The 8,118-nt window shown below is 40.8% G+C and overlaps 1 non-coding gene across 1 annotated transcript; it reads right to left on the bottom strand.

The window, feature by feature from the left end:
* Window positions 1–4,667: 4,667 nt before the first annotated feature.
* LOC148545288 (small nucleolar RNA R71) lies at window positions 4,668–4,771 on the bottom strand. Its single transcript, XR_015901808.1, has one exon. It is a non-coding gene; the product is annotated as a small nucleolar RNA R71 (small nucleolar RNA).
* Window positions 4,772–8,118: the final 3,347 nt, after the last annotated feature.

Here is an 8,118-nt window from a genome sequence, read left to right as displayed (position 1 = left end):
AGGTTATCAAATGGGAAATTATCAGCTATAGGAGTGGAGTCATCTTTAATGTGCTCAAGGCGACTCAAGTGGTCTGCCACTAAATTTTGGTTACCACTCCTATCCTTTATTTCTAAATCAAATTCTTGTAGTAGCAGTATCCAACGTATAAGCAATTTATCCAGAGAAAAAACAATAGCAAAAAGCTCTTTCTCAGTAGTAGTGTAATTAGACTGAGCATCGTCTAAAGTCTTAGACGCATAAGCAATTACAAAGGGGTCCTTACCTTCACGCTGGGCCAGCGCTGCTCCTACTGCATGGTTGGAAGCGTCGCACATGATCTCAAATGGCTGGCTCCAGTCAAGTCCTCTCACAATTGGAGCTTGAGTCAGGGAAGTCTTCAGCTTATCAAACGCTTGTTTGCAATCCTCACTGAACTCGAACTCAATATCTTTCTACAGTAATCTGGATAAGGAAAGTGCTACCATACTAAAGTCCTTAATGAACCTCCGGTAAAAACCTGCATGGCCAAGGAACGAACGGACTTCCCTCATAGAGGAGGGGTAAGGTAAACTAGAAATAACATCCACCTTTGCTGGATCTACAGAAATGCCAGTATTAGATACAACATGTCCTAGTACAATACCTTGTTTAACCATAAAGTGACATTTTTCAAAATTCAATACAAGGTTTGTACTGACACATCTATCTAATACTCAAGATAAACTATCTAAGCAAAGGCTAAAGGAATCACCATAAATGCTAAAATCTTCCATAAAAACCTCCATACAGTTCTCAATAAGGTCAGAGAAAAGACTCATCATGCACCTTTGGAAAGTAGCTGGTGCATTGCGCAAGCCAAAGGGCATTCTCTTATAAGCATAAGTCCCAAAAAGACATGTAAAAGTAGTCTTTTCCAGATCTTCAGGATCTATATGAATCTGGAAATAGCCTGTGTAACTATCTAAAAAGCAATAATGTGATTTACCTGACAGGCGATCCAGCATTTGATCAATGAATGGAAGAGGATAGTGATCCTTACGAGTGGCCTGGTTTAGGCGCCTGTAATCAATACAGACCATCCAGGCGTTCTGTACGCTGGTTGCTATGAGCTCTCCATGCTCATTCTTCACTGTAGTGACTCTAGACATCTTGGGCACCACTTGTACTGGGCTTACCCATTCTCCGTCTGAGATGGGATAGATAATATCTGCCTCTAGTAGTCTGGTCACTTCCTTTTTGACAACCTCCAAGATAGTGGGATTCAGTCTTCTCTGGGGTTGACGAACAGGCCTAGCTCCCTCTTCTAAAAATATTCTGTGCTCACAAACTTGAGGTTTGATGCCTACTATGTCTGCCAAACTCCACCCAATTGCCTTCTTATGCCTCCTGAGCACACTAAGTAACTGCTCTTCTTGTTGAGAAGTGAGTTCCCGTGCAATGATAATTGGAAACTTCTGCTTGTCCTCAAGGTAAGCATATTTGAGGTATGGAGGGAGGTGATGCCAAGGCATCATAGGCTAGTTTCACTAGCATTTTTCTGTTAGTTTTAGTTGTTTTATGCATTTTCTTGAGCTTAAAGTAACCAAAAATGGTTAAATGAAGAACAAAGTAATGAACCATCCAAACAATATGATTTTGATGCAAAATCCATGAGTTTTAGTTATATTACTTAAATGCTATGAATGGAAGATTTCTCATGAAATTTTGCAAGACTTTGATGCAATTTTTTGGATGATTTCAGGGAAGAAGAGGCTAAGCAAGGAAGCAACAAAATCAATAAAGGAAGCTTGAATATCACATGTGGAGTTTAAGTTCCAGTTTAAGCCTAAACTGGAGCTTAAACGCCAAAATCATGAAGGATAAGAAATGCTGGGATTGAAGTTTAACCTCCAGTTTGACCTCAAACTGGAGGTTAAACGCCAGAATGAAAAGCCTCACTTAAGGAGCATTCCACGTTTAACCTCCAGTTTGACCTCAAACTGGAGGTTAAACGCCAGAATGAGTATGCCACCCAGGGAGGAGTTCCACGTTTAACCTCCAGTTTGACCTCAAACTGGAGGTTAAACGCCAGAACCAGGAAGAGTACCAGGGAGCCATTCCACGTTTAAGCTCCAGTTTGACTCAAACTGGAGCTTAAACGTGTTCGACAGCTTTTCTACTCCAGGGTTGCTCTCTCCATTTCCACGTTTAACCTCCAGTTTGACCTCAAACTGGAGGTTAAACGTGTTCGACACCTCCAGGGCCACCATTCTAAGCTTCCACGTTTAACCTCCAGTTTGACCTCAAACTGAGGTTAAACGTGTTCGACCTCCAGGGCTGCCTTTCCTATCTCCACGTTTAAGCTTCAGTTTAACCTTAAACTGAAGCTTAAACGTGTTCGACTACATGACTCTCCAGGGCTACCTTCTTCCATTTCCACGTTTAAGCTTCAGTTTAACCTTAACTGAAGCTTAAACGTGCTTCTACAAAAGGCCTCACTGGAAGTGTCTGGCGTTTAAGCTGCAGTTTAAGCTTAAACTACAACTTAAACGCCACTCTTGGAAAAGGTTTCTGGGCCAAAAATATTGTGATTTAAGTTAGTCTTTGAGCACAAATATTAACTTAAACTTACTTTGGTATGAAACCCAATTGAATATCATGGTTTATGGGATTGGGCCTGAAGGATTGATGAGTTTGAAATCTCAATTTATTGAGTCATGTGTCATTATTTGATTATCACTAAGTTGGCTCAATAAATGTTACAGGATTTGGATCAACAACCTCATCAAGGTTATGGATCATAAACCCAAGGCAAAAGGAAAGCAAGGAGAGGCCTCAAAGCCCAAGAAGCACAACTGAAGCTCAATATAGAAAGTGTATAAATAGGATAGAAGTTAAGTTAGAGAGGACTTTTTACTTTCACTTTTAGCTAGTTTTCCTTTTCTTTGTAATTGAATTCAGAGCTATGATTCACTAAACCCCCTTTCATTGGGTTAGGGAGCTCTATTGTAATTCAATGAATCAATAATAGTTTATCTTCTTCTTCAATCTTTTCTCTTGAATTTTGTTAGAAAGCTTCTCGATCTAATTCCATTGAGTAGTTGTCTTGGGAAAGAAACTACTCATACTTGGAATCCTTCGGAGCCTTGGGAAAGGAATGGAGGATTCATGCTAGAGAAGCTTTCTCACAGTGGATTGGATTGGGGTTTGGATGGATATTGTGACATGTAATCCTACCAAATTGTGGTTCATGAAATTGTGTGGTATAATCAGTGATCAAGCATCATCTCTTCTTATGAACATTTAAACCAAGGGATTGGGAATTTGTTTGTTTTTAGAGAGCATTGGTGAGCCAAGGAATTGGGATCCAATCATATAAGATTGCCAAGCAAAATTCAATGAACGCATTGGTTGAGGAAGAGATAAACATGTTTTGATTCGGAGATCTCAATATCTCCTATAACCCAATGAATTCCCCAATTCTGATTTCCACTTTCTCTTTACGTTCTGCTACTCAATTCATGCAATCACCCCCATTCCCTTTTAATTTCAGCAATTTAGTTTCTGCTCTTTAATTCATGCAATTTAAGATTCCGCCATTTCAATTTCTTGTCATTTACTTTTCCCGCCACTTTTACATTCCGCAATACTCATCTCAATCTTGATTCCGCTCAACTAGAACACACTTCTAATCCGAATTGCTCACTCAACCAATCCTTGTGGGATTCGACCTCACTCTATTGTGAGTTTTTACTTGACGATAACCGGTGCACTTGCCGGAAGGAATTTTGCCGATCGTGCAATTTCCTAAATCGTAGCATAACTAGTTTATGTGCATCAAGTTTATGGCGCCGTTGCCGAGGATTGGTTTTCGATTGACAATTCTCAAATTGGAAGCTAACTAGATTGAGCAATTTTATCTTGCTTTGTTAATTCTGTTCAAGATACTGTTGAATTTTAATTTCTGCACTTGGTTACATGCTTTCCTTCTTTATGCCTTTAAATTCATGCAACTAACTCACTGACTCACTAACTGTTTGAATTAATTCCTCAATTGAGCTAACCATACTCTTCCATTAACCAAGAGTATTTCACTTGTTGTGTTTGAGCTGTGTTCTTGTATGACAGGTAGGAGAGGAGAGACATCAACTCCTCCATATACCGAACCAGAGAGGACCCTTCATAGACTTAGAAGGGAAGCAAGAGGGAAGAGAGTAGTGGGAGAAGAGGAATCTGAAGGAGAATCTGAGGACAATTTTGAGGAAGCTTTAGATCTCAACATGGATAGAGAAGCTCACAACCATGAGAGAGCTGATGGAAACGATGCCATCCCTGAGAGGAGGGTTCTTAGTTCATACATAAACCCAACCTCTAGGAATTGTGGTAGTAGCATCCAGAAACCACCCATTCAGGCCAACAATTTTGAGCTCAAGCCACAGCTAATATCACTTGTGGAAAATCATTGTTCCTTTGGAGGAAGTGCTAATGAAGACCCAAACCAACATCTCACAAAATTCCTGAGAATTTGTGACACTGTGAAGTCCAATGGAGTCCAGGAAGATGCCTATAAACTGCTTTTGTTCCCATTTTCACTTAGGGACAAAGCAGCTAAGTGGCTGGAATCATTCCCAAGGGGGAGTCTAACAACATGGGATGAGGTGGAAAGCAAGTTTCTGGCACGTTTCTACCCTCCACAAAAGGTCAATAGGCTTCGATCTGAGGTTCAGACTTTTAGACAACAAGATGGTGAAACTCTCTACGAGGCATGGGAGAGATTCAAGGACTTGACAAGGAAATGCCCACCAAACATGTTCCATGATTGGGTGCAACTGCACATCTTCTATGATGGGCTCTCTTATGAATCAAGGAAGGCTGTAGACCATTCATCAGGAGGTTCATTGAACAGGAAAAAGACTGTGGAAGAAGCCATTGAAGTGATCGAGACAGTGGCTGAGAATGAGTACTACTATGCATCAGAAAGGCACAACACTAAGGGAGTCATGGAGCTGAACCATGTTGATACAATTCTAACCCAAAACAAGGTGTTTGCCAAGCAACTAGCAGAGCTTACCAGGCAAATAGAAACAAAGCAAGTGGCTGCAATACACACACAAGATCAAGAGGAAGTAGGCATTGAAGGAGGTGATTGGGATGAGGCTAACTATGTGGGAAACCAACAAAGGCAATCATATGATCCACATTCCAACACTTACAACCCAGGCTGGAGAAACCACCCAAACTTTGGGTGGGGAAACCAACAAACCCAACCACAAAACCACAAACCTTACAACCACAACCAACATAACAATTCCACATACCAAAACTCCAACCAAAGATCATACCAAGCCACACAAAACACTTACCCCCAACCATCATATCATGGCCAAAATAATCAACATACCCAACCTAATCCGAACCAACAATTTCAAGATCAATTAAACCGGATAGAAGGAATGCTTGCAACCATGAGCCAAGACATAATTGAATTGAAAGCTTTTAAGGAAGAAGTAAATTCTAACTTGCAAAACCAAGGAGCTGCCATCCAGAAGCTAGAAAATCAAATTTTGTATTTGACTAAGCAAGCCCCTGGGACAAGCGGTTCTCATGCTGCCAAGGCTATTGCAAGGGAGGAATGTAAGGCCATAACCCTCAGAAGTGGAAAGAATCTAAAGGAGATTTCAAGGGAAACCACAGAGGATGAAGCAAAGGAAAATGTGAAAGACAAAGAACAAGGACAATCTGTTACACCGTTTGCAACAAAAGAAAAAGAAAAAGAGGTCTTGAAGCCTTACACACCTAAAGCACCTTATCCTCAACGTTTGATGAAAAGTGAAAAGGATGGCCAATTCTCCAGGTTCTTGGAGATTTTCAAGAAGCTTCAAATCAACATTCCCTTTGCTGAGGCAATAGAGCAAATGCCACTCTATGCAAAATTCTTAAAAGAATTAATGACCAAGAAGAGAAGCTGGAGAAATGAGGAAACTGTGTTGTTAACTGAAGAATGCAGTGCTATCATTCAGCACAAATTGCCTCAGAAATTGAAGGACCCAGGCAGTTTCCAAATCCCCTGCATTATAGGAGAAGTCATGGTGGAGAAGGCCTTGTGTGATTTAGGGGCCAGCATCAATTTGATGTCGCTAACAATGATGAGAAGAATGAAGATTGAGGAAGCCAAACCAACAAGAATGGCCCTCCAATTGGCAGATCGAACTTTTAAATTCCCTCATGGGATAGTTGAGGATTTGTTGGTGAAAGTGGGAGAATTTATATTTCCTGCTGATTTTGTGGTGTTAGATATGGAGGAAGAAGCCAAAGCTTCAATAATTCTGGGAAGACCCTTCCTAGCTACTGCTGGAGCCATCATAGATGTACAAAAGGGTGAACTCACTCTTAGACTACATGATGCGAAATTGGTGTTTATTGTATTCAAGGCAATGAGCTATCCATCAGAATCACTAAGGGAATGCATGAGGGTTGATGTAGTGGACATTGCAGTACAAGAAACTTTTGAGGAAACAATAAAGGAAGTGGCAGAGGAGGAGTTCACCAAGGATATTGAAGTTAGTGATATCAAGGGTGCTGACACAACCATGCTAAGCAGGCCAGAGAAAGTGAAAGAAGAAAAGGAAGCACCAAAACCTGAGCTCAAAGCATTGCCCCCTAATCTCAAGTATGCATACTTGGGTAGTGATGAGAGTCACCCTGTTATCATTAGCTCGGCCTTGAGCCAAGAACAGGAAGAAGAATTGATCAAGGTGCTGCAAACTCATCAAGATGCCATTGGATGGACCCTAGCTGATTTGAAGGGGATAAGTTCATCCATATGCATGCATAAAATCTTGTTAGAAGAGGATGCTAGACCCTCCATTCAAGCTCAGAGAAGATTGAATCCCGTCATGAAAGAAGTGGTACAAAAGGAAGTCAGGAAGTTATGGCAGGCAGGGGTAATCTACCCCATTTCTGATAGCCCATGGGTTAGTCCCATCCATGTAGTTCCCAAGAAAGGTGGCATAACTGTGGTACCAAATGAGAAGAACGAACTCATACCCACAAGAACCGTCACTGGGTGGAGGATGTGCATAGACTACAGAAAGCTCAATGAAGCCACCAGAAAGGATCATTTCCCACTCCCATTCATGGATCAGATGCTTGAAAGGCTTGCCGGACATGCTTACTATTGCTTCTTGGATGGATATTCAGGATACAACCAAATAGTAGTTGATCCGAGTGATCAAGAGAAAACATCATTTGTTTGTCCATATGGAGTTTTTGCTTATAGACGCATGCCCTTTGGATTGTGCAATGCACCTGCCACTTTCCAAAGATGCATGCTGTCCATCTTTTCAGACATGATTGAAAAATTTATTGAGGTCTTCATGGACGATTTTTCTGTGTTTGGGGATTCTTTTCCCAGCTGCCTACACCACCTTGCCTTGGTGCTTAAGAGGTGCCAAGAGACTAACCTAGTATTAAACTGGGAAAAGTGTCATTTCATGGTCACAGAAGGAATAGTCCTTGGCCACAAAATCTCTAATAGAGGCATGGAGGTGGACAGAGCTAAGGTGGAAATCATTGAAAAACTACCTCCACCAAGTAATGTCAAGGCAGTTAGGAGCTTTTTGGGACACGCTGGTTTTTACAGAAGGTTTATTAGAGACTTTTCTAAAATAGCCAAACCTTTGAGTAACTTGCTTGTCTCTGATACACCCTTTGTATTTGATAAAAATTGCATGCTAGCCTATGAACTTTTGAAGCAAAAACTTTCCTCTGCACCTATCATTGCCCCACCTGATTGGAACTTACCTTTTGAACTGATATGTGATGCATCAGACCTTGCTATTGGGGCAGTGTTAGGACAAAGGAAGGACAATTTGGTACATGTGATTTATTATGCCAGTAAAGTCTTGAATGCTAACCAAAGGAATTACACAACCACTGAAAAAGAACTCTTGGCAATAGTCTTTGCATTTGAAAAATTTAGATCTTATCTCATTGGATCTAAAGTCATTGTCTTCACTGATCATTCAGCTTTAAAATATTTACTTGCTAAACAAGAATCTAAACCGAGACTTATTAGATGGGTTCTTTTGTTGCAGGAATTTGACATTGAAATCAAAGACAAGAAGGGTGTAGAGAACAAGGTGGCAGATCATTTAT

The sequence above is a fragment of the Arachis ipaensis genome, chromosome B9, assembly GCF_059453495.1.
Source record: "Arachis ipaensis isolate K30076 ecotype BB chromosome B9, ASM5945349v1, whole genome shotgun sequence".
Lineage (NCBI taxonomy): Eukaryota > Viridiplantae > Streptophyta > Magnoliopsida > Fabales > Fabaceae > Arachis > Arachis ipaensis.
Note: the sequence above shows the minus strand (reverse complement) of the source record. Positions and strands in the feature narration are given on the sequence as shown.